This window comes from Mauremys reevesii, linkage group 1 (genome assembly GCF_016161935.1).
Source record: "Mauremys reevesii isolate NIE-2019 linkage group 1, ASM1616193v1, whole genome shotgun sequence".
In the NCBI taxonomy this organism is placed as follows: Eukaryota; Metazoa; Chordata; order Testudines; family Geoemydidae; genus Mauremys; species Mauremys reevesii.
Genome location: NC_052623.1, coordinates 211531222 through 211557915, shown reverse-complemented (window position 1 = coordinate 211557915; position 26694 = coordinate 211531222). Strand labels below are relative to the sequence as shown.

The window sequence follows — 26694 nt, the reverse complement described above, 5'->3', positions numbered from 1 at the left end:
TGATGCCTAGGGGCATGTGAGCCCCTCCCTGGGTGAAACAAATCCAAGGAGTCCAGCCCCATTTCCCCCTCCCAGGGGGAAGCCCAATGCAGCAATTCCATAAGAGCCTTCGGGTGTATTGAACCCCCTACAGCGGATTGAGCAAAAGAATGGCAATGGCCCACCTTCACCCCAGCTTAGGGTCATCAGCTCTGGTACTAGGTTCCCAAGGGCCAGGGCTCTGGCTGGAGTCAGAGGCAGCCTGGGGATACAAAGCTCTAGCCCTCGAGGGCAGCGGCTCTCAACCTTTCCATACTACTTGTACCCCTTTCAGGAGTCTGATTTGTCTTGCGTACCCCAAGTTTCACCTCACTTAAAAACTACGTGCGTACAACATCAGACATCAAAATACAAAAGTTTCACAGCGCCCCGTTACTGAAAAATGGCTCATTTCATATGAATTATAAATCGATTGTAACAGAAGTATTGTACTTACACTTCAGGGTATAGTATATAAACAAATCACTGCACGAAATTTTAGTTCACTGCAATTTCACTAGTGCTTTTTATGTAGCCTGTTGTAAAACTCGGCAAATCTCTCCATGAAGGGATGTAGCCCCCGGAAGACCCCCCAGCCCCACCCCTGGTTGACAACAAGCCCTCTAGGGACTCTGAACCCTGGCACGGGGGGAGCCCTCCCATTGGCTGCCTGCCCCAGCTGCCCGCCTCCCCAGGATGAGCAGCCAATCAGCGCTGGGGCAGGGAGCCCTGCCCCCCCCCCGCAGGGGGGACCAGGCTCGGCTCTGCCCTCCCGGGCGTGGCGAGGCGGCGAGGGAGGGGATCGGAGCCTGGCACTGGAGGGGCAGCCGGGGTCGCCCCCCCCCAGCATCGGACAGTCCCGGCAGCGCTGGGCTCTGCTGGGGGCCGCAACCGCCGCCCGACTCGACAAGGACCCAAACCCCTTTAGCGACTCCCCGCCAGCCTCTCCGCGCGCACTTCCCAGCGTCTCCTTTAAGGACTATTCCCGCCCTCCGCTTCCTATTCCCGCTGCTCACTTGCTCCGCAGGTTGCCAATCACCAGCAGTTCCTGTTTTGTGCAACCTAAATTGTTGTCCGCTTTTACACTTCTGTAGCCTCTTCTGTGTCTGATTGGTCAGTCCAGGGCAGCGATGGGCACGGGGCAGGTCTCCCCCGCGGCTGGCTCACCGATTGGTGCAGGCAACACAGCGCGTGGCAGTTGATTGGCTGCTGCGGGCCGCGTGTGCGTCCAGCAGGTTAGGGTGCGAGTGAGGGGCGCTGAGGGGATCGGAGTGGAGCCTGTGGGGGACGCGGGGCGCCCGTCCGGAGGATGGTCCCCGCGGCGGGGCTGCCGAGTCTGCCCTGCCCGCCGGTGAGTGCCGCTCGGGGGGGGAGGAGGACGCAGCGGCGGGGGCTGCTGGGCCGGGCCGGGGCAGGCTCGCCCCGTCCCGCAGCCGTTAACGGAGCGGGGCTCTGCGGGCCGGGCGCTGAGGCGCGGGGGGAGCTGCCAACTCCTTGCCGGGGCTGGTGCCGATGCGGGGGGACCCGAGCGGCGGCGCCCTGGAGGGGCCAGGAGCGGGAAGCATCCGGCTTTGCCCGGGGCGCCGGCCCCTCGCGGGGACCCCCGGAGCGGACCCGTGATGTGAAACCCCCGTGCGCGCCCCCGTCTTTGTCTGTCTGTGCCGCCGGGTAAACCCGCCCCGCGGGAAGGGCGCCCGCTGTAGCCCCAGCCCAGGCCAGCTCCGTCCAAAGGCTCCTTCGCTTGGTGAGTCCGCAGGCCTTAATCCTGAGCTGGGATTCGCAGTTGGGACAGATCCAGGAGAACAGTAGTTGTGTGTACAGGTTATAACGGTTTTGGCCATGGGTGTTGGGCAGTCAGTAGATGGGCCATGGGCCAAATCCGGACTTCTGGACGCTTTTCAGCTGACCCCAAAATCTTTTCATTTACTTATTAGTATTGGGTTTTTTTCCCCTCCTCCCCCACTCGATCTGGACCTTGACTATACCTTGACAAAGAAATTTGGACCTTGACAAAAAATAATTGACTATCCCGGGTGTGGCGGTTTTAATCAAAATAGTTACACGGGTACAGCCCCTGTATGGATTTTCTCATACGGAACATATACTGTTATATCAGTATAGCTCATTCTGCTTTTTCTATTGGAATAAGCTATAACACTATAAATACCTTTATATTGCTGTAGCTGCATCCATACCAGGTGAAACTGAAGTTGGTTCCTTAATCATGGGGCTAGGTCTTTACTTGTGGTTCCCAGTTCCTTATTCAAAGGCCATAATTATTTAAAAATATATCAACTGCATTTTTAGAATGTTCATCAAGTTAATGTGAATGAATGTGATAAACAGTTAAATTACCAAATACTTATCTGATTATTTAATATACAATTAAGGAGCTGGGGTTTGACTATCTATATATGACAACACCCCAGGAGAGACATCTCTGTGACTTAGTGCTCTGAAGGAGAGGGATATGCCACTCCCCTTGTTTGTGAGCAATATGCTGCCACTTGTTATGCCTCCATGCCACTTCTATGATAGGGTTGAATAAGGAGCTGGCTTTTGACTGGCTATATAACAAAATTACTGGGTCATCCTAAGTGACCTATCTCTGCACTGCTGTTCCATTATGAAGAGATAAGGCTATGTCACTCCCAGAGATGAATCTTGATTTCTGATTTGACAAATATATTTCCCAAATTTTTATTTTTTTCTTTGTTCGTGAATATGCAGTATGCATGTAAAAATCAGCAAAAAGCAATATTCAGCAGTTCATTGCAAATCTGGCTGTAATACTTCTACAGAAATTATATCTGCAAATGGAGTCTAAGAATTTAGGTTTGTTAGATAAATTAAGAATAGGAAAATATCTAAATTTATTAACATTTGTAACAACTAAAAACTTTATTAGTGTGGTGTCTTTTGCTTGTTATGCAAGAAAAATAATATGGAGATGGTACGTGGGCACAGTTGAGTACCAAATCATTTATTAACTGTATGAAAACATACAAAGCCTAGCTTAATGGATACTGCTGCTCTGAGTGGTTTCTGCTGGCTTCTAAGAGATAGAAAACAGTGAACCCTATGAGTGTTCACAAACTCATTCACATAAAGGAATACTACTTTATCCTATATACTACAGTTAGCTGAACCAGCTAGTATCTTTAGTGTTGTTGCTGTACAAGTCTCACAGTAACATTGTGACTTGGTACTCTCTAATGGAATTTGAGCAACTCTTTATCTGTGGCTAGAATAGTTCCACCTTCTTTCCCTTTTAATTCCAAAATTCCGTAATTGAAATGCCTATTCTGAATTTGACCAAATTTATGGAAACATGCAAAATGGATCCCAATTTGCATGTTATCCTAACAACTTCAAACCTATAAACTTTAGGCTTTAAACTAGGTTAACTGGGGAATGGAGACCTAAGCCCTGAGGTAAGCAGGGAAGTGGGATACCGGGAGGAAACACAAGGAGGAGGGTGCAACAGGGGAGGCCTCCTGATCCCTACTGAGAAAGTAGGGCACTCAGCTAGTTATCTTGGGTGGATGTACACAAAAGCAAGAAGCCTGGGAAACAAGCAGGAAGAATTGGAAGTCTGGCACAGTCAAGGAACCATGATGTGATTTGGAATAACAAAGACTTGGTGGTGTAACTCACATGACTGGAGCACTGTCATGGATGGGTATAAGCTGTTCAGGAAGGACAGGTGGGGGAGAAAAGGTGGAGGAATGCACTGTATGTAAGAGAGCAGCATGAGTGCTCAGAGCTCCAGTATGAAACTGGAGAAAAGCCTGTTGAGAGTCTTTGGGTTAAGCTTAGAGGTGAGAGCAACAAGGGTGGTGTTGCGGTGGGCGTCTGCTATAGACCACCAGACCAGGAGGATGAGATAGACGAGGCTTTCTTCAGACAACTAACAGACGTTTCCAGATCACAGGCCCTGGTTCTCATGGGGGACTTCAGTCACCTTGACATCTGCTGGGAGAGCAATACAGCAGTGCACAGACAATCCAGGAAGTTTTTGGAGAGTGTTAGGGACAACTTCCTAGTGCAAGTGCTGGAGGAACCAACTAGGGGTCATGCTCCTCTTGACCTGCTGCTCACAAACAGGGAAGAATTGGTAGAAGTGGGTGGCAACCTGGGCAGCAGTGACCATGAGATGGTCGAGTTCAGGAAGAAAGGAGAGCAGCAGAATACAGACCCTGGACTTCAGAAAAGCAGACTTTGACTCCCTCAGGGAACTGATGGGCAGGATCCCCTGGGAGGCTAATATGAGGGGGAAAGGATTCCAGGAGAGCTGGCTGTATTTTAAAGAAACCTTATTGAGAGCACAGGAACAAACCATCCTGATGTGCAGAAAGAATAACAAATATGGCAGGCAACCAGCTTGGTTCAACAAAGAAATCTTTGAGCTTAAACACAAAACGGAAGCTTACAGGAAATAGAAACTTGAACAGATGACGAGGGAGGAGTATAAAAATATTGCTCGAGCATGCAGGGATATAATCAGGAAGGCCAAGGCACAACTGGAGTTGCAGCTTAGCAAGAGATGTGAAGGATAACAAGAAGGGTTTTCTACAGGTATGTTAGCAACAAGAAGAAGGTCAGGGAAAGTGTGGGACCCTTACTGAATGGGGGAGGCAACCTAGAGACAGATGATGTGGAAAAAGCTGAAGTACTCAATGCTTTTTTTTTTTTTTTGCCTCGGTCTTCACAGACAAGGTCAGCTCCCAGACTGCTGCACTGGGCAACACAGTATAGGGAGGAGGTGAGCAGCCCTTAGTGGTGAAAGAACAGGTAAAGGACTATTTAGAAAAGCTAGAAATGCACAAGTCCATGAGGCTGGATGCAATGCATCTGAGGGAGTTGGTTGATGTGATTGCAGAGCCATTGGGCGTTATCTTTGAAAACTCATGGCGATGGGAGGAGGTCCCAGATGATTGGAAAAAGGCAAATATATTGCCCATCTTTTAAAAAAGGGAAGGAGGAGGATCCGGGCAACTAGAGACTGGTCAGCCTCACCTTACCTGGAAAAATCATAGAGCAGGTCTTCAAGGAATCCATTTTGAAGCACTTGGAGGAGGGGAAGATGATCAAGAACAGTCAACATGGATTCACCAAGGGCAAGTCATGCCTGACCAACCTGATTGCCTTCTATGATGAGATAATTGGCTCTGTGAATATGGGGAAAGCAGTGGACATGATATATCTTGACTTTAGCAAAACTTTTGATATGGTCTCCCACAGTATTCCTGCCAGCAAGTTAAAGATTGGATGAATGGACTGTAAGGTGGCTAGAAAGCTGGCTAGATCATTAGGCTCAATGAGTAGTGATCAACGGCACGATGTCTAGTTGGCAGCCAGTATCAAGCGGAGTGGGTCCTGGGCCCGGTTTTGTTCAACAACTTCATTAATGATATGGATGATGGTATAGATTGCACCCTCAGCAAGTTTGCGGATGACACTAAGCTGGGGGGAGATTTAGATATGCTGAAAGATTAGGGATAGGGTCCAGAGTGACCTAGACACATTGGAGGAATGAGCCAAAAGAAATCTGATGAGATTCACCAAGGACAAGTGCAGAGTCCTGCACTTAGGATGGAAGAATCCCATGCACTGCTACAAGCTGGGGACCGACTGGGTAAGTGGCAGTTCTGCAGAAAAGGACCTGGGGATTATAGTGGATAAGAAGCGGGATACGAGTCAACAGTGTGCCCTTGTTGCCAAGAAGGCTAACAGCTTATTGGGCTGCATTAGTAGGAGCACTGCCAGCAAATTTAGGGAAGTGATTAGTCCCCTCTATTTGACACTGGTGAGGCCATATCTGGAGTATTGCATCCAGTTTTGGTCCCCCCCACTACAGAAGGGATGTGGACAAATTGGAGAGAGTCAAGCAGAGGGCAATAAAAATGATTAGGGGCCTGGGGCACGATTTATGAGGAGAGGCTGAGGGAACTGGTCTTATTTAGTCTGCAGGAGAGAGTGAGGGAGGATTTGATAGCAGCCTTCAACTACCTGAAGGGAGGGGTTCCAAAGAGGATGAAACTCAGCCGTTCTCAGTGGTGGCAGATGGCAGAACAAGGAGCAGTGCTCTCAAGTTGCAGTGGGTCTAAGTTGGATAGTAGGAACAACTATTTCACTAAGAGGGTGGTGAAGCACTGGAATGGGTTACCTAGGGAGGTGGTGGATTTCCATCCGTAGGGGTTTTTAAGGCCCAGCTTGACAAAGGTCTGGCTGGGATGATTTAGTTGGTATTGGTCCTGCTTTGAGCAGGGGGTTGGACTAGATGACCTCCTGAGGTCTCTTCCAACCCTCATCTTCTATGATTCTATAATCACAATACCTTTGCTTTAACAGACTCTGTGTTATGCAGATAATTTTGATAACGACTTCTATTGAACTAATCAATGTTTGAAACATTTTAAATATTAATTAGGGCTGTTTAATTGCAGTTAACTCACGCAATTAACTCAAATTAATCGTGATTAAAAAAAATTGCAGTTAATCGCAGTTTTAATGGCAGGGTTAAACAATAGAATACCATTGAAATTGATTTCAAACACAGAATACAATATATATGAAAATATAGAAAACATCCAAAATATTAAATAAAAGTGTATATTTTTTATTACAAATATTTGCACTGTAAAAATGATAAACAAAAGCAATAGTAGTCTTCAATTCACCTCATACAAGTACTGTAGTCTTTGTTGTGAAAGTGCAATTTACAAAGGTAGATTTTATTACATATCTGCACTCAAAAACTAAACATTGTAAAACTTTAGAGCCTACAAGTCCACTCAGTCTTGCTTCTCATTGATCCAGTTGCTAAGACAAACAAGTTTGTTTATGTTTACAGGAGGTAATGCTGCCCTCTTCTCATTTTCTGGTGACATTGTTAATAAGAACAGGCATTTGCATGGCACTTTTGTAGCTGGCATTGCAAGGTATTTATGTACCAGATGTGGTAAACATTCATATGCCTCCTCATGCTTTGGCCACCATTCCAGAGGACATGCTTCCATGCTGATGACGCTCATTTTAAAAAAAATACGTTAATTAAATTTGTGACTGAACTCCTTGGGGGACAATTGTATGTCTCTGCTCTTTTTACCCACATTCTGCCATATATTTCATGTTATAGCAGTCTTGGATGATGACCCAGCACGTTGTTCATTTTAAGAACACTTTCACTGCAGATTTGACAAAATGCAAAGAAGGTACCACTGTGAGATTTCTAAAGATAGCTATGGCACTTGACCCAAAGTTTAAGAATCTAAAGTGCATTCCAAAATCTAAGAGGGATGGGGTGTGGAGCATGCTTTCAGAAATCTTAAGATAGCAATACTCAGATGCAGAAACGAAAAAACCCGAACAACCAAAAAAGAAAACCAACCTTCTGCTGGTGGCATCTGACTCAGAGGATGAAAATGAACATGCGCTGGTCTGCACTGCTTTGGATTGTTGTCAAGCAGACCCCATCATCAGGATGGACGCATGTCCCCTTGAATGGTGGTGGAAGCATGAAGAGACATATGAATCTTTAGCGCATCTGGCACATAAATATCTTGTGACGCCAGCTACAACAGTGCCATGAGAATGCCTGTTCTCACTTTCTGATGACATTGTAAACAAGAAGCAGGCAGCATTATCTCCTGCAAATGTAAATGAACTTGTTTGTCTGACCGATTGGCTGAACAAGAAGTAGGACTGAGTGGACTTGTAGGCTCTAAAGTTATTACATTGTTTTGTTTTTGAGTGCAGTTTTTTGTACATAATTCTACATTTGTAAGTTCAACTTTCATGATAAAGAGATTGCAATACTGTATTGCAATTAGGTGAATTGAAAAATACTTTTTTTTACAGTGCAAATAGGTGTAATCAAAAACAAATATAAAGGGAGCACTGTACACTAGTATTCTGTGTTGTAATTGAAATCAATATATTTGAAAATGTAGAAAACATCCAAAAATATTTAAATAAATGGTATTCTCTTATTGTTTACCAGTGTGATTAATCATGATTACTTTTTTTAATCACTTGACAGCCCTAATATGAATGCTTTGTTCAAGCTACATGTTCTACAGAGAGGGCAGATAAAGGATTTTTTTGGGAGTTGGCATATTTCCTTTTTGTCTGAATAGTCAGCAAATGATATCTGACAAAACATATGTTACTACTGTTAGATGCATCTGTCAAAATTTGTTTTGTTTTCTTCCAATGTATTTGCTATCCTGCACAAAAATATCTGATGGAAATAGATGGAGGGTCAAATTTTTAATCTTTCTGTGATCAGACTTAACTGCAAGTGTAGTGAGTGAAATGCATGGCTCACTATTATAAAATGTGTATTCAATTGCACCTGTTCCCTTTGATGCTGACCTAAAATAAGTAAAGAAGTTAGTATCCATTGTAATAAAAGTAATTAATTGGACCGTTGTTGCTGCCGTTAGGTGTCACCGGTGGTCAGCATTATGTTTAAGCATTCCTGAGTATTTGTATAAGACCCTGCTTTGCATAGAAGGGAAGTTTCTTCATGAATTTCTGCATAATTTGGTCCTGTCTGCCTTCCATAAGGAAATTTTCATGGTCTCTAATCCTTACGCAACCAACTGTTTCACAAAACCTCCATATGGAGGGGGAAACTTTGATTAAAACTATGGGCACAGAAGAGTCAGGATGCAGGATTCAGAAATTTTCAAGTCCGAGGGGATCAGTAGATCATCTAGTCTGACCTGTATATCACCAGAGAATTTCATCCAATTACCCTTCTATTAAGCCCATTAACAACTTTTTGTTTTGACTAAAATATCTTCTACAATGGTATCCACTCTTGAGTTGAAGACCGCAGAAGACGGGAATCCACCATTTCCCTTGATAGTCTGTTTCAATTGTTCATAATCTTCATTATTAAAAATGTGGACCTAAATTCAAATTAGAAATTATGTCTTCAGCTTCCAGCCATTGCTTCTTGTTCTACTTTCCTTTGCTAGATTAAATAGCCCCTTAGAACCCAGTATTTTGTCCATGTGAAGATACTTACACATCATCATCAAGGTGTGTCTTAGTCTTCTTTTTGATAAGCTAAACAGACTGACCTCTAACTTTTTAACTGTACAACATTTCTCTAGCCCTAAAATCATTTTTGTGTCTCTTTTCTTTGCCCTCTCCAATTTTTCAATGTCCTTGTAACAGGGTCAGCTACCTCCTGTGCATCCCCTTGAGGCTAGAAGTGGCTCTGTGGTGTCCTGTCTCAGTTTCCCCTCTTGATGGTTCAATAAGCTCAAAACAGACTTTCACCAGTCCAATAACTGCCCTTCCTGGGGGGGGGGGGTGTCTAGTTTTATTCACAAAGTTCCAAAACAAAGAAAATCCTCCTCCCAGCCTTTAGAGAGACAGCCCCTCCTCCCTCAGGTATTGCCTTTTCTTTTGCTTTCTGAGGGCAGGTCTACACTATTGCTTAAGTTGATCTAACTTACATCGCATAGGGGTGTGAAAAAGACCCTCCAAGCAACACATGTCACAGTGACCTAAGAATTGTCCAGCCCTGTCTGGAGGAGGATGGAGTTGGGAATTCCTACCCCCATACACATGGTCTCTGGATCTGATGTATGCTTATTCTCCAATGCCATTAATCATGATGGTTCTCAGAAAGTTCAGGTTTTAATGTTCATAGTAGTTCCAGTGTGGTTGAGGTAGTTATGATTCTTGGACCTAAAGAATCCATCCTCAAAAAAAATTTGCCTCTCCAGCCAAGTGTAATATCTCAGACTGTCATGTCCTCCATTGGGGTCCACACTTCTTGAATCTCACAGCATGTATGTTGGCCGGCTAACATCAGTTGAGACAACCTGTTCAGCTGAGGCACACAACATTTTCATCCACAATAGAAAGAACTCTACGAGGTTTTCTTTGCCAAATGGAAATGATGGACTATCTTTGCTCAAAACCAGTTATTTCAGTCTCTAGCTCAGGTATTAGTCATATAGATGTACCTTTTATCATTAAAGAATTCTGGACTCTCAGTGAGCACCCTGACTGACCTTATCAGTCAGTTTTGTTTTTCACCCTTCAATTCAGGAGTTTTCCACTTTTTCACACCCACTGCCGCTCAGGGGTTCCATCCACCGGCTCCTGCCAGCTGGGATCCCGGCTGCCAGTCTGGGGTCCCGGTCCTGCCCACATACAGTGGGTACCTACCTTCTCCCTGGTTATGGCCCATTCTCTTCCTCTCTCTGCACTGAGCTGAGGGTGGGAGTGCACTGAGCACAGGGCTGGGGGTGAAGGGTCTGGCCAGGAGCTAGAATGAGGGAGGGGGCTCAGGGTTGGGGCAGGAGGTTTGGGTGTGGGGCATTTACCTGGGCAGCTCCCATTTGGTGCAAGGGGTGCAGGTGGGAATGTGTGTGTGTGGGGAGTGCAGGAGCTCCTGTTTGGTGCTCAAGGTGGGGATGGGGGGGTGCATGGGGGGTGCAAGAGTCATGGCAGAGGGCTGGGGGCATGTGGGTGGGGCGGATGAGTATGTGTGGGGGTGCCAGAGTCAGGGCTGGGGGTGTGTGTGTGTGTAGGAGTCAAGCAGAGGGCTGGGTGTGTATGAGAGGGGTATAGGGCTCAGGGCACAGGCCTGGGGTGTGTGCGGGGCTCAGGGCAGAGGGCTGGGTGTGTGAGGGGGAGGGGTCAGGGCAGGGGGCTGGAGGGATATGCCCCTATTCCCCCCCCACACACACACACCCTCCCCAAGACCCACCCCCGCTTCTTCTCTGCCTCCACCGGGAGCAGCAAGCACGCTGACTCTGCTCCTTCCCAACCCCCTCCCTCACAAGGGCCATTAGCTGATCAGCCGGCAGGGAGGGAGGAGGAGGAGGGGCAGGAACCCAGCACACTGCAGGAAGAGGCAGGGAAGTGGCAGGACCAAGCTTCTGCCTCTTGCCCCTTGCTCCCTGCCCCCGCAGGGAGAGGGGTGGAGCGGAGGGCAGAGAAGAGCGTGCCGGGCTGGGTAGGATTTTTAATGAGACGCTGCTGCCTGCCGGAACTCCGGCAGGCAGCAGCGTGCCATTAAAAAATCAGCTCGTGTGCTGTCTTTGGCATGCGTGCCATAGGTTGCCGACCTCTGGTCTAGTCAGTGAGACCTGGCTTAGCCAAGTAGAGACATGCCTGAAGGGTGTGGGTATGTACCTACCTGGCTCTCTACTCATCCAAGTCATTCCTCCCCTGTTTACACTGCTGTTTTGAGCAGTGTAGTGTTCCTCTGCCTGCCCACTTCTGGAGCCTTTTCCTGCCAAAGGAAAAGGTTCTGGCAGGGAGGAGGTAACTGGGAGAAGCATTTTACTGTGGCGTGTAGCTACACACACGCTACAGACTGCTACCAGTGGTGTGTAGCATAGATGCAGCCTTAGAGCGTTCCCCAGATTGTTCATAGATTATGGGAACAGGGTGAAAAGTCAAGCCATTTCTCTAATGGGCTTTCTACTTGTATCAGCCTGTGCTATGAATGAGCCAACATAGACCGCCCCCCCCACCCCCAAAATGAGTGATAGCTCATTCTATAAGAGCACAAGCAGCTTCTTTTAGAAATGTTTCAGTACTAGAAATATGCATGGCGGCTACCAAGGGTTCAAAGCACACACTTACTCAGCATTACTCCATAGTGGAAGTAACAAGATATGATGCTAATTTTGGTAGGGCTGTCCTACAATCATTGGTTAGACTTGCTGCGCCCACCTCTTGTAATGTAGATGAATCACCTGTAGCAGAATGTATGTGGACAAGAACTCAAAGAATAGGAAGCTGTTACATACCTTACAGTAAATGTATTTCTTTGAAATGTGATGTCTATATGTAGTCAATGACCTGTCTTTCCACCCCCCTATTATGTAGTCTGACACCTGGATTCTGTATTGGCAAAAAAATGAGACCCAGGTGGGATTGCCCTGCCCTTTATGCCTTTGGTTGGAGACACTAGGACAGTCAGGGCACAGGCAATGCACACCAATAATGGAGTATATATTGACAACATATGTTGAAGAGCCACTCATTGGAGATAGCAGTTACTTTTCCTTGTAATTTTGTGAAACTTTCACTTTTTGAGTTGAAATTTTCCAGCACTCTTCTCTGCCTCAAGGGGATTTTTTTTATTATTATTATTATTATTATTATTATTATTTATTAATCTAAACACTTGTAAATTTAACTGAGTGAGCACTAAAGGCAATGGGAGAAATTTTGGTAGAGATGTCTTTCAGTGTTGGAGGGGGAGGAGGGGCAACTGGCTCATAATTTGTAGTGCACGTAATACTCTGAACTGTTTCCCAATGAACTAGAAGAGAGAGGACCACACTGCACATGCATGACTGAATCCACTTTATAGGGGACAATGTAGCACAGTTGTACAGTGAATGAAGTAGAGCTCTACCTCATAGTTTTGCAGTATGTTGGGGGGGGGGGAAAGTAAGCAGAAGAGTGCTGTAATAAACATTTGTAGTCAATGGAGCTCTGACTCTGCCTAACTGTATACTGGTTACTACACTTGCCTCTTCGCTACACAACTAGGTACACATTTGTATGGTCTTCAGATAGTGCCTGGAAAAACTCATCAAGGAATGAAAGTTGTGTGTGTTTTGTTTTAAAGAAATAAAATCTTTGGAAATTCCATGCAGAAAAATGTTTGAGGGAAAAAAAACTTAAACACTGAAAAGTAAGTAATTGCCAAATTAAGGTAGCACATACACATATAAAGGAGCAGAGTGATATGTGTATGTTTACAATGGTCTAGCAATTATGTATAGCTGTCCCCCTTCGCTTCTGATCTGTTAAGTTAAATGTCACTCTGCTGCCTCAGTGAATGAGAGCTATGCACACTGAATCAGAGAGGGGTGATATGGAAATAATAGTGCATGATCATGTAGGATGATCAAACTAAATGAACAAGCATCTCAAACAGATTATTAAGAGAAAGCAGAAAGCCAAAAAGAAATAGATGAAGGGATGGATCAGCCAGGAAAACTACCAGTTGGAGGCCTGAAAGTGTAGGGAAAAAAGTGAGAGCAGCCAAAAGCCAAACAGCATTGGACCTTGCAGAGGAAATTAAAACCACTAGTAAGAGGTTCTTTAGCCATATAAATAAAAAAGAAAACAAGGAAAGAAGTCAGGACATGGTGGAGATTAGAGGTAATCTAGGTATGGTCCAACACCTAAATGTCTACTTTGCCTCTATTTTTAATGAGCATGGGGGCAGTGGCAGGGTGGCTAATGAGAACAAATATATGGAAGTAGAAATGATCACATCTTGGGGGGCAGGGGGCACGCTGGGTGAAATGCCTGGGGGTGCTGCACCCCCCCCACACACCTCTACTTCCTATGGAGATCCGCTGGCACTCTGCATTGACCTCCCATGATTGCCAAATTCTCTGGTTCGGCAACAGTCAGGTCTTGAGGGTGCTGGACTGGAGAGGTTCAACCTGTATTGGAGTTAAAAGGTAGGTAAGGAGCTAGTTACATGGGGGACAACAATGGGCATGCTGAAAGATGAACCTTCAGGCGGAAAGGAGGTTACTAATGGAGTTACTCAAGGATCAGTCTTGGGACCAATTTTCATTAATTTTTTTTTTAATGACCTTGACACAAAAAGTAGGAGTGTGCTAATAAAATTTGCAGATAACACAAAGTTGGGAGGGATTGCCAATACAGAGGAGGACCTGAATAACATGCAAGAAGATTTAGCTCACCTTGAGTAATAGAAATGGGTTGAAATTTAATAGTATCAAGTTCAAGGTCATGTACTCAGGGACTAACAATAAGAATTTTTGCTATAAGCTGGGGATGTACCATTTAGAAGTGACAGGAGGAGAAAGACCTGCGTCTATTTGGTTGATCACAGGATGACTATGAGCTGCCAGTATGGTACAGCTGTAAAAAAGCTAATGGAATCCTGTCAGGTGAAGTATTTGCAGTAGAGATAGGGAAGTGTTATTACCCTTATATAAGGCACTGGTGAGCCCTCATCTGGAATGCTGGATGCAATTCTGGCCTCCCTTGTTTAAGAAAGATGAATTCAAACTGGAACAAGGGCATAGAAGGGCTACTAGTATGCTCAGAGGAATGGAGAACCTATCTTACGAGAGGAGACTTAAGGACCTTGGCTTGTTTAGCCTAACAGAATGACGGCTCAGGGGAGATTTTTATAGTGAGCAGCTGTTATAGCAGAGGAATAAATAACTCCTGTCTTTACCTCCCTGGTGTTTAAGAGCCAATATTAGTACAAGAACAAATGAGATATAAACTGGCCATCAGTAAGTTTAGGCTTGTAATTAGATGAAGGTTTCTAACCATTAGAGAAGTGAAGTTCTGGAACAGCCTTCCAAGGGGAGTACTGGGGGCAAAAAACTTGAATCGCTTTAAGACTGAGTTTGATAAGTTATGGATGGTATGAGGTTGCTTACAATGACCTATGGCCTATCCATGACTGCTATTAGCATATCGCCAACGACTGGATATGGGGCACTAGATGAGTAAGGCTCTAAGTTACTACAGAGAATTCCTTCCCAGGTGTCTGACTGGTGGGTCTCACCTATGTGCTCAGGATCTAACTGATCACAGTATTTGGGGTTGGGAAGGAATTTCCCTCCCAGGTCAGATTGGCAGAGACCAAGGCGGGTTTGCCTTCCTCTGCAGCATGAGTCACAGATCACTTGCTGGTTTGAACTAGAGTTAAATGGTGAATTTTCAGGAACTTGAAGTTTTTTAAATCAAGCTTTGAGGACTTCAGTAACTCAGCGAAAGGTTATAGGCCTGCAAGATGAGTGGGTGGTTGAGGTTCTGTGGCCTTCAATGTGCTACTCTTGAGGGCATTCTGTGCCAAAAAATTAAAAATTCTGCACACAGTATTTTAAAATTCTGCAGGTTTTATTTGTCAACAAATAAATGCAAAGGCTCCAGCATGGCAGTTGGGAGCACAGGCCACTGGCTGTTCAGAGGTGGGACATCACCCTGCAGCCTCTCCACCCCCAGGACACGGACTCAGTGGTGAGGCTGCACCTGCCCCTGACACAGCACAAGGCCTGGGCCCTGCCCCTGAAACACCCTGGGGCCCTGCCCCTCTGTACCAGGTGTGGGGCAGGCAGGCTCAACCAGGCAGGATCCAAGTTTGGAGGGGCTCAGTGTTGGGGCTGGGGATCCAGGTTGTCAAAGTTAGACTCAGGACTCAGTTTGTCAGACCACTCTGTTTTATTAGCACAGCGCTCTGCTAATGGTGAGCACCATGCAAGACACAAACTATCTTATTTATACAGATAATAGGGCAAGAACTTAACAAGATAACAAAGGAAGCAGAATCTGATAAGTTTACCTGGGCTAGGCATGCATATCTTATTTTCTTACTAACTATTACCGATCTGTTAATGTTTTGCCATTAGCACCATTGTTTATGCCTAATGTTTCTTTTCCTGGCACCTGTATTTCAACATTTCTTATTTCTGCTTAAAGGTACATACAACATTTCTTTAATCTATTCTTATTTTTACAATATAATTCATTCTACTTTCACAAGGTGTAGAGTGAGATGTTTCTGTGTGGAACAGTCTAGGTGCAGGCAGCTCAGTGGGGGGATCTGAATGCACAAAGGCTCGTTGGGGGTGGGGTTTGAGGTGCAGGGGCAATGGGACTCTGAAGGGGCTTTCAGGTGAAAGTGGTTGGGGCTCAGCTGGAGGGTCCTGGGGGAGCAGGGCTTGGTGAGGTGGGGGTCTGGGTACAGCTAGTTGGGGGTCATTGGTTTGGGGGTCTCAATTTTGGGGGCTCAGTGGTACAAAATTCCCGCAGGAGCAATGTGCAGGAGGTCAGACCAGATGATCACAATGGTCACTTCTGGTCTTAATCTGTGAGTTACTGTCACCATGCTGATGTACAGTATGGCGCACATACAACCATAACTCTGGTATTTACTAGTTTGAGTGCTTCATTTTGCAACTTGGACGTTCTTAATGCTTTCTATGTAGGATATATAAAATCTTCCTACACCCACAGACAGGAGCTAGTTAGTAATAGGTTGCTTGGTCCACCTCAGACCAGCTTACAGTGAGCAGCATCTACCCTTCTATTTCCAGGAAACTGTTGCTCTCACTGATTTGAGGGACAAAAAGCTGAGAGGAAGTGGTCAGAACAATCTTCATCAACTGATGAGTGAGGAGGGGGAATTATTTCTTTCTTTCATGGAGCAAGACTTTTGAACACTGATTGTGGAGAAGGAGAGGAGATAGACAAAGCAGCAGATGGATGATCAGGCATCAGTGTTGGCTGCCCCCAATGGAAGCCCACCAGTGTCACTATCTCTGACTCCAATTAGAACCTTAGTTTGCCTTAGTAACTCTTCACCAATTCCCCAGTTGCAAGCAGACTACTCCTCCTCATCTCCATCCCAGAAACCCCTCCTTTCATGACCAAGACAAAACTCTCATGGTGTTCACTAGTGACGCTTTTATGTATGTTATGTTTTGGTTAGTTTACTGGTGCTTGCAAATAAGCTTGGCTCCTTGAAGTGAGGGGTGTGAGAGGAGAGTGTACTATATAGGACATCCATCAAAGCAGCTTGTGGTGGCATAAACTGCAGCTGATGGAGCTTTGAGTAAAGCTATAAAATTAGGCAGTTGTTTTTGTGGGAAAACTATGTGACAGGGTTTTCTGTGGCCTAGTGGCTCAATCGCTGATCTTGTGGTCTGCAAGGCCAGAGGGGGAAGTATGGGGACCCGGGTCCTCCCTCTCCACCGGTCCCAGCCCAAGGCCCTGTGTAGTTCAACCCCTAAACAGAGAAGATAGGTCTATCTCCTGGCGGGGGGTCAAGACCAGTTTCCCTGGGCTACTTCCTACAAGTCTCTTTAGTTTGGGGCTTGGCCCTGCTAGTCCAGTTGCCCTGCAGTTTGGCTTATTTGCAGACTCCCCTTGGCAGAGGAAGCTTTACTTGCCTCAAGTGGCTGTGCTGGCTGGCAGTTCGCTGATCCATCCCTTTGGGCAGGCTGACAGAGAGCTTCTGCCTCCTCCTCAGTCAGACCCCAACTGAGCCAGGCTACCTTCTTTTTCTCCCCTCTCCAGGACTGGCATTGGCTGCAGGTATAGCAGGATGGAGGGGGCCTAGCTGAACCCAAAGGTTTTCTTTAACCCCCGCTGTGCTGGATGGCAGCTTCTCTGCTCCCTCACACTGTATTAAATAGCTAAAACTAGGGATCACATTCTGGCCACAAAGAGCTACTCTTGTCTACAACTCTCACCCTCGTTGAGGTGACTGACTTATCAGCTAACCTACATTGTTAACATACACTTTGTGGTGGTGATGCCTTCCTTATCCTGTCCCTGTTATGTAGCTAAGGGTTCAGATCCCAGGCCTGTCAGTCTGGTACTTTTCAGTATTTGAGTTCATTGGGGTTAATCAACTAGAAAAAGTTAGTGTGCAGCAGAATGTTGGAGTAACAAAAGACAGATGTCATCCTCCTCCTCTTTCAAATGGTTTCAGGCATATATGGAGATCTCTGCATTCTCAGTCCTCTCCATGTCTTCATAGTGGGAAGTCCTCCATGGCAGCTGGAGGCAGACCAGATCTTTGCTCTGAATCTGGGCTTAGGACTGCCCCTCAAAAACAACTTTCCAGAGTTCTCTGCCTCCAGGCAGCACACATGACAGCCTGTGCAGAGCTTTAACTTTTTTGTTTGTTTTTTTGTTTATTTAACTAATAATCTCAAGTTTCTTCATTGGCTTTGAGGTTTTTTTCTCCTCAAAACGACACAACTTTTTTTTTAAATGGCTTTTTGAGGAGGATTTAGAGAACAGAACCTTCAAATGAAAAAATGGCAGAGACAGCAGGCTGCAGCAACTCCAGCTCCTGGCCACATGTTGGTACGGTCCATGCTGAGACAGTTGAGTAGGTCTCATGGAAGCTCCTTTCACTGAGACTAGGCCAGAATCAGTAGCATGGAACTAGGATTAACTTTTTTCAAGACCCCTGCCTCACCTTAGGCCTGGGACTGCTATTCCCACTGCTTGTAGTGTACGTAGGAAAACCTCCTAAATCTGCTGGGGAGGAAAGATCACCTGCATAGCAAGGAGGAAGAAATTCCTGCTCCCAGCCAGCATGTAATCAAAGTCCATGTGGAGATGGCTGAGAAGACTGCAAACATCTCCTCTTCTCACAGATATTTTACCTGCAAGGCCTCAGCTGCTATGGAAGGTGCCAAGTCCAGTGACCTTTCTGATACCAATGAGTCATCTATCTCCAATAGCTCTGGATCATTCATTGTGTGTGATCTGTCCCCACTCAACCTGGACCCAGCACATCAGGGAGTTAGGATAAAGTGATTGAGTTAGATTCCCCTTCCATGTGAGATGAACCTACCTCCTCTTCCCGTCTAGCCTCTGAGGGTCCCATAGGAGGTCACAAAGTGGCTATTATCTTCCTTAAGGAAACATGCAAGTTACATGCCTACAGACTGTCTTTTCAATCTCCCTTGTACTGTATTTTTCCCCTCACAAGCCCTCTCATCAGTCCATGCGCTGAGCCCCTGAGAAAGATATTGCTCACAATTGGCTTTTAAGGGACAGCACAAAGTTTTAAACGCTCTTATGAAAAAAGTCTCCCCTCTAGATCCTCAAAGATAGGGTTGCCAGGTGTCCGGTTTTCGACCGGAACTCCTGGTCAAAAATGGACCCTGGCAGCTCTGGTCAGCACCGCCAGCTGGGCTGTTAAAAGTCTAGTCGGTGGCGCCCCAGCCCAGTGAAACTGAATGGGGGAGAGTGAGCGACAGAGGGAGGTGGGATGGAGCGAGCGGGAAGCGGGACCTTGGAGAAGGGGTGGGGTGTGGACGAGGCCTCTGGGAAGGGGCAGGGTGGGCGTGTTCGGTTTTGTGCTATTAGAAAGTTGGCAACCCTGTCTAAAAAGTAGGAGAAATCTCTAATAGTGGGACTTTGAGATACAGTATCTCAGACTCTCAGCTAAGCCTCCCAGAACCAAGTACAAATGTGGGCCTAACTTTATAGGAGGTACTTATGTTTTTGGAAGGGTGTGATTAAGGTGCAGTGAGAATTTCTTATCAAGATCTTCTTGTACCAAGGGACTAAATGGTCTTCCTTACTCTACTTAACCTTAAGCCTGCTGTAATCTCCTTAGTAAAGGACGTAGTCTTGCCAGCTCAGGAACCATTCTAGCCAGACCCACAGTCAGGAGAATAAGATCATCACTTAAGCTAAATTTGGATACAGCAGCCTCAGCTTTGAAAGTTTTGGCTTCATTTTCCCATTGTGAAGGTATGTGCTCAACTAGGAGGTCATAGGGTTTTTAGGGCACAATCCCAATGTAAAATTGACTCTAAATTTAGTTCCCTTGCAGCTTTTTCAGGACCAAAGCTTCATCTTTGATTTGCTGTACTTTCAAAACTACAAAGGTGTGTCCTTCAAGCAACTATGGTGCCACTTGAAGAAATTGGAATTGCAGGCTAAACTGGTAACTAAAAATTTGGAAGGGTAAGCTCTTTGGAGAGCATAGACATAGAGCAGTTGCTGAAGCTTGAGGATTTAGACAAGGTGAAAATTTCCTCCTTCCTTTCAGTGAGAGAATCTTCAAACTACCTGAACTCAACAGGTGTTTCATTTGAAGCCATGGCTTCTCCAGGTTCTAGCCTAGAGACTACACATTCAGGAAAGACAGCAATGCATCCTCTTGCTGGGATTCTCTGGCAAGCCATCCAAGCCCAAAATGGGTGTAGGTGTGGGTGTTTTCATTCCAAGTCTGGACAGATCCCCCTGTCCCTCTGGGGGAGGTGCTTCAGCATGAGCCCTCATCTGGGAGTAAACCACCTTGGAAAATGGGTGCTTGAAATAATCAGGGAAGGAAGTTCGATAGAACTCTCATTGTCCCAGGTACAAGTTTATCCTTTCCCAAAAGTATATTAAAATAAACCAACACATCATCAAGACCTGTCATAGCATCAGAAGATGAAGAGTGCAATAGTCTATCTTCTACATCCTGCAATGATGCAACCAGTTCTGTGGAGAGTCCGCTATTTTGGACAGGGCATAAGATTCTATGGATTCACAAAGAGAAACTGTATTATGCGGTTTATTTTAGATCTTGGGTCTCAAGTCCATAAGGAGATCTGTATTCAGATGAAAATACAGAAATCTATCATTACGGTATTATCTTCCCAAAACTTCAGAATGTGAAAATAAACCTTCTAGACATCTAGTGAAGATATCTCTAGAGAGTCACCTAGAGATACTTTAGCTTCCTCTACAAGAAGAAGCATTTCCAGTAGAGTTACTCCCGTTTTGGACTCTGCAGTTCCACGTGGTGTTCACAAATGCCACATCATTCCTCCTTTCAAGTGAAAGGGATATACGTCTACTCTCATTGGGATGACCTTATCATTTACCAGGGCCCAGCAGCTGTCCCTTAAAAACCTTCAGAAACATGATTTTAAGCAAACAAGTGGAAGGGCCAATTACAGCCCTCACAAAACTCCAGCATCTAAGTTATTGTCCAAGACAGTCTTTTTATTTCAGGAGAGAGAAGATTAGCACGCCTTATTTAAAATAAGATGTCTGACTTCGCTCCTGGGCTAGTTCATCTCTTATGTGGATACCCTACACCATTCTTGCTTTGTTCCCAGCCAGCGATTGTAGCAAATGGCTATATAAAGATCTTGGTGCAGATCTTCTTTAATATTAAACAGCGACCTGATATTGGGACCTGAGAAACTGATCATCAATACATATATCAGACTCCATGGCACAGAATATAACTTGTCTCATGCTATGGACTATCAAGAGTATGCCTCTATTTCCAGCAGATAGAGAGGGTTGCAGTGTGTGTGTAAAGCATTAAACCATCTGTGCTGTTTAGAAAAGTAGCCTTACTCATGTCCTCGGTAGAAGTGCTAGTGAGAGAGTGGCAGTATAGGTGAAAGAAAGCATAGTCAAAATAAAAATCTTAAATCAAACTATACCATAGTCTCTAGCAACAGAAATTCCATGTTTGAACAATAAGTGTATAGTAGTAGGAATATGCTACCACAGGGGTCGGCAACCTTTCAGAAGTGGTGTGCCGAGTCTTCATTTATTCACTATAATTTAAGCGTGCCGGTAATACATTTTAACGTTTTTAGAAGGTCTCTTTCTATAAATCTATAATATATAACTAAACTATTGTTGTATGTAAAGTAAATAAGGTTTTTTAAATGTTTCAAAGCTTCATTTAAAATGAAATTAAAGTGCAGAGCCCCCCGGACTGGTGGCCAGGACCCGGGCAGTGTGAGTGCCACTGAAAATCAGCTTGCGTGCCTCCTTCGGCACACATGCCGTAGGTTGCCTACCCCTGTGCTACCAACTACTTGACCATCAACATGCTGGTAATTGTAGCCTTTCTAATCTTCCTGAGCATTTCACAAGGGCAGAAAACACAGTAATAATGGGTGAATTCAGTTATTCTCAGTGACTTCGCTTGAGTAATGGATTCAGAAATAAAATTTATACACATCGTAAATAACTGCTTCTTGGAGCAGCCTGTCCTGGAACCCACAAGGGAAGAGAGGCAACTCTTGTGAAGAAACCAGTTAAACAGAAATTAAAAGGAATAGTCACAAGGGTGAAATGTGTGCATGCTGCATGGAGACTATTTAAAATACCATAATAGAAGCTCAAACTAAAGGTAATCCCTAAATAAATTAAAAAAAAAAAAGTAAGAGGACCAAAAAAGTGTCAACGTGGTAAATGGTGGAGCAAAAAGGCATCCTTTAAAAATTGGAAGTTAAATTCTCACTAACAAGAATTCTTTTTTCTGTATATCTTTATTTGACAGTTCTGTAAACTAAATAAGCTATACTTCCAAAGGACCCTTTTTTTGCCAGAATAACTGCCTCTACGCTAGGAATTTTAGTGGCATAGCTTTATTTGTTAGCAGTGTGGCTTTTTCACTGACATAACTATGCCAGCAAAACTTAAAGGAAAAACAGGTCTAAGTGTCCAGCTGTTGCAGTTGGGAAGAGAACCTTCCATATGTGACCAGTGTGTAACCAAGATAGACATGTCTCTGGTACAAAACTGTTTTGTAGACTAGGTCTCTGAGTTTGTAGAGTCTGAAATAATAGCTCTGAGGTGTCAACTCCACCATTTATTTCAGTGAGTGCAAACTCAGAAGCCAAGGACAGTATTTCACAGTTGATCAAAGCTTGTAAGAAAAGGAGCGACTATCATATTATGAAGATTCAAACAATTTACTGAATAATATCCATCATTTTGGTGCATGCCTGGCAGCTGTGGTGAGGAGACAATTCCTTACTGCCATCTGCTGAACACCTGCAACAACCTGGATTGAAGCTTCACAAGAGGGTTGCTTAACACATTACCCATCTAAGTGTTGCTACCTACTAGTGATTTTTTTTTTATAATTATTGCTGCTATTGTAAATTTGAAAGAGTGTTATCAATAATTGGAGATATACCTATCTCCTAGAACTGGAAAGGACCTTGAAAGGTCATCGAGTCCAGCCCCCTGCCTTCACTAGCAGGACCAAGTAGTGATTTTTTTTTTTTTGCCTCAGATCCCTAACTGGCCACCTCAAGGAGTGAACTCACAACCCTGGGTTTAGCAGGCCAATGCTTAAACCACTGAGCTATCCCTGTTCTAGTTCAGTGTTAAATAATAAAGTAACTTCTTTTCCAACAAGAAATTCTGACCTTTCCTAACTTCTAATTGAGTATCATTCCTTAAAATAAAAATGTAAGGACATATTTTAAAATATTTTATAATTTTAAATAAAATTGTGATTAGGCATTTAACATATGCTGGAGTTGAAGGTGGAGGATTAATTGGTTTCATTTTCTGAAGGGAAGCATAATCTTTAAAAAGTTTGGAAATCCTCACCTAAACCATTTCATGGAATGATCATCTCTAGAGATTCAGATAAACATGGACTGTGAATGCCGAGGAACCTTGTCCATGCTTGGCACCTTTGCTGCTGTTACCAAGGATGCTGATTTTCATTATTTTAAAAAAGTTATCCTGTCCCTGCACTTTTTTGTTTCCTAATTGTGTATAAAGAGGACTGAAAAGGGTCTTTCAAAATTCATGCAGTATGTAATCTGAAAAATTCTATAACTAGAGATTTGGTGTAAATGATGATCCAATAAGAGACAGTGAAAGTTAATCTATCACATTATCCATCATGAAGAAGCAAAAAAACAAAAAAAAAAACCCCAAACAAACACCAAACTCAAATTTTTAAACAGTCATTTGCGTGTCACCATTAGTGATAGGAGCATCTGACCACTCCAGACTCAACTGGAACCATCACACTCTTTTTTCACACAACAGTGAAAAGCCATCCTACAGAAGATCACTACTGACCTAGCTATTTACCAGTTCCCTCAACTATGCACAGGTGCAAATTGCAGATCTTGTGAGCTTACTCTCTACAGACTTCTGCTTTATTGTCTGCTGATGAAAATCATATAAGTACTGAAAACCATCTCACTTTCCATTAAATAGTTTGCAATATTTTAATGTGAATAAGGCCTAACATATATGCAGAATTAGACAAAAACTAACTTGGTGTCCTAAGTCACTTATGCTTTTGAAAATTTTATTGAAGTTTGGATTTTCCACCTTGCTTAATGTTGGTCTTGCATTGCTCAGACAACTTTTGGTAGGTGTCCTTTGTTATGTACCTTCAGATTTTTTTGGAACAATTTACCAATGGTAGTGGTGGATTCTCCATCACTGACAATTTTTAAAACAAGATTGGATGTTTTTCTAAAGATCTACTCTAGGAATTCTTTTGGGGAAGTCCTATGACCTGTGTTATACAGGAGGTCAGACTATATGATCACAGTGGCTCCTTGGGGCCTTGGAATCTGTCACTTCAAAAATAGTTATTTATTATAGTTATTCTCAGCTTGGTTGACTGACTTAATGTATTGCGAAATTATTTTTAAAAGCTATGTAAATAGGGAAGTTTTTTTTATCAGTTCTTTGGGGGGGGGGGGTTCTCCCAGCTATATATTTTTTCCATTAGCCTGCATTTAGAGATGCTGTTAATCATCTGTTATAAAAGTGAGAGGTGGAGGAGCAATCTTTCACAAATTCTTGTCCTAGCCAGAGTTTTTAACTATCCCTGTCATTCAATTGATGATCCTGGAGGCAGTGACACAAACTGTCACCCAAGGTAGCAGAGGGCTGATAGCTCTGCTGAATGGGACTAAGAATGCATTACTAGAGTTCACTGGGTCATCAAATATAAATATGGCAAATTTTAAGAACTCAGGGAAGTGATTAAAAATCAGGAATTTACCTTTTATTTTTCCTTAAGATTGACTAGACAGCTGTGATGGGGAATTGACCCCCTCCTTGTCTTTGTGAGCAGAGGTCCATGTGTGGAAAAACAAATTCTGCAAAACACAAAATTCAGAAAGGCAATATATTTCCTACTGAACAAAATGACTTATCTTCATTAAAATGTAGATATTATAGCTAGTATGGGTGGTTTCCACAAGTTTTTCAGAGGTTGAACACTGAAAGGGGAGGAGCTTCACCCCAAACTTAAATCTGTAAAACTCAACTGAAATTGCTAGAATCTAAGAAAATTTAGGTAGCTTGGAGGATAGAACAAGAGCTCTTGTAAGAACAATGGGTCTTCATGAAGAAGAGGAAGGAGTGAAGTTCCTTTTTCGTAATTTTAAGCAAATACGACACTGTTGGGTGGTTGGGGGTTTTGTTTTTTTTGTTTTGTTTTTTGTTTTAAATGAATGAATGAACCCACTACAGCACCTTCTTGAAATCACATGATCAAACCACCAGGAGCAATAATAAAATTCTTTATCCTTCCAAAATCTTAAAATTAGCCAGCGAAGAAATCTTTAATTACAAAAGGAGAAACTTTTTTCTCAGACAAAAAGATATGGTATCATGCCTTGTATTGGAATCAGTTTAAACTCTTTAATAATCTGGAGGAATTGATGACATTTTTGCAGCTTGTGGAAAACCAAGATGGATTTAAGCAACGAATGTGTGATCTCCATTAACAGAAGCTAGATCGGAAGAGCACAAATGAGCTCTTAAAAGCATCAGTGTCTCCTTTATTTTCTTACTTTAAAATATTTTTATACAGCATCTAGCTACTACAACTGTGTACATTTTTTATTTGTTACAATATTTTTAAACATTATTTAAATAAGGCAACTGTTTTATGAGAAGGGAAAAAGTGATCAGTATCTAATTGTATCAATATCTAAGGGCTGCTCTACTTGTATCAGCATAGCTATGTTTCTCAGCCGTGTGAAAAATCCCTATGCCAACCTAACCTCTGGTGTAGACAGTGCTAGGTTGATGGAAGAGTTCTTTTGTTGACCTAGCTACCAGCTCTCAGGCAGGTGGGTTATCTTCTCTCACAGGAGAACCCCTCCCATGGGTATAGGTAGTTTCTACACTGCAACTGTGCCCCTGAAGAGGTTTAAGTGTAGGCATGCCCATTTAAAGTGTTGTTAAATCTTGTTAATGGAGGGTTTTTTTCCTCTTAAAAGTTTTGGGAAATAAGGAAAAATTTACCTCTTCTAGATTTTACCACATAATGCAGACAAACAGGATTTATGCAATAGTCTAAATGAATGTTAATCTATCTAATAATCCAGGAAAGGGGTAGGGAAAAAGAGATACCCAGCTATCTTAAAAAAAAAAAAATTGCATCCAGATACTGCAAGTATACAAGAAACTCATCTTCCTAGAGGACCATAAACTGGGCTGAAAAAAGGATAGACTGGAAATCTGTGTATTCTCTTTTTTCTAAGAGGGGAAAATACCAAAAAGGGCTTTTTTCCTTATCAGTTCAAGTAATGCAGGTCTTATCTGATAGTGAGTATAGAAGCAAACCTTAGGCAACTGTTGATGATCTAGACATTTCCCTTTATAAACCTGTGTAAACCCAATTTAAAAAATGCAACATAGTTAACATATAGCTGAATCTTGCCATGCATTTCAAAAGTATTTCATTTATGATAGTGAATTTTAGTTAGATCCCACACCTAAAGATAGTCTGATTTAAAAAAAAAAAAAAAAGTACATTGAGTGAGGGGAACATCTTAATAGAAGACTCAAAAGCAATCACTATAATGTAGTTAGTGAATATGTAGAGAGAGCTACATCTTGGGGAGAGAAAACTTGACTGTTTGTTTGAGTAATCAGTGCTCATGCTCTGAAATTGTTCACAGTCCTGCAATGGTTAAGGTAATCTATATAAGATTTGTGAAGTTGGTATCAGCAGTATTATTGTAACAGATCATGCCCCTGTTTGGGGTATTTTACAGAATGTAAAGGAGGAAAAATAAGGCAAGCACTGGACATTAAATGATAGTCTTTTTTCTTTTCTTTGTACAGCACCTAGCACAGTGAGAGTCCTGGTCCATGAGTAGGGCTCCTAGCCATTACAATGATACAAATAAAAATGATATTCTATTATAGAACTGGAATCATCACGGTGTTTAAAAAAAGATGCACTCAAATATATAAAAACGAATTAGGTGGAAGATACAAGTGATGCTGATCCTTGTGAAACAGTTTAAGCAGTAATCTGAGGAAGATTGTTTGTTTGATATAGCTAATAATTTTAAAGAAAAAACAAATGGAAATAATTATTTTGCAAAATTGGAAGCTCTTCACAAA

The 26694-nt window shown here is 43.5% G+C and overlaps 1 protein-coding gene across 4 annotated transcripts in view; it reads left to right on the top strand.

The window, feature by feature from the left end:
• Window positions 1-1132: 1132 nt before the first annotated feature.
• USF3 (upstream transcription factor family member 3) overlaps window positions 1133-26694 on the top strand; it is a 78500-nt gene continuing 52938 nt past the window's right edge. For all 4 annotated transcript variants that reach the window (XM_039497402.1, XM_039497409.1, XM_039497396.1 and 1 more), the window contains exon 1: window positions 1133-1369. The gene's annotated coding sequence lies outside the window, so the exon portion shown is untranslated. The remainder of the gene's footprint in view (window positions 1370-26694) is intronic.